This window comes from Myotis davidii, unplaced genomic scaffold (genome assembly GCF_000327345.1).
Source record: "Myotis davidii unplaced genomic scaffold, ASM32734v1 scaffold157, whole genome shotgun sequence".
Taxonomy (NCBI): Eukaryota; Metazoa; Chordata; class Mammalia; order Chiroptera; family Vespertilionidae; genus Myotis; species Myotis davidii.
The window spans coordinates 211,436-212,091 of NW_006288722.1; positions in this window are offsets into that span (position 1 = coordinate 211,436).

Here is a 656-nt window from a genome sequence, read left to right on the forward strand (position 1 = left end):
CGGGGAATGCCAATAGGGGCCGCGCCATAGGGAGGGGGCTCCCCCAGGGCCAGGCGGCAGCATGTCGGAGTGTCCTCTGAGTCCAGTTCTGTCGAAATGGGGAGGGAGGGGGACAGAGAGAGGGATGCCACGGGAGATGGGGAGAGAGAGAAGCAGGTGAGAAGCTGTCTGGGTTCCTGGGAGATCAGCCCCCTTAGTCCTGTATGCCACCCCCTCCTCAGCAAAGAGGGGTCTCTAAGGTGCCCTTCAGAGCCACAAAGACAGAAGCACAGTTGAACCTCAGAAGGTGGAAGAGACGGATCCAGAAGTGCCAAGCCTGTTCCCACACGGAAAACCCCACACTCTGAGCCCCCTGCCCTGGGACCTGGGGCACCAGACCGGGTGGGTCTGAAGGTGAGGGATGTAGGTCGAGAGGGGCTGGAGTGGGGCCTGGAGGCGCTTTTAGAGAGGCGCCCGGCTGGGCTGGGGGCGACTCACACATGAACCCAATTAGTAGCGGTTCCCAAACCCCCAAACGGCGCTGGCAAGAGCCCCAGTTGCTATCGCAACAGTGGCCAGGGAAGAAGGGGGGGCGGGGGGCGCGCCAGGGCAGTGGTGACGAGGAGAGGTGGCTCCTCCCTCGCTCCCCACCCCCCCCATTTGGGGGCGGGGGTGCT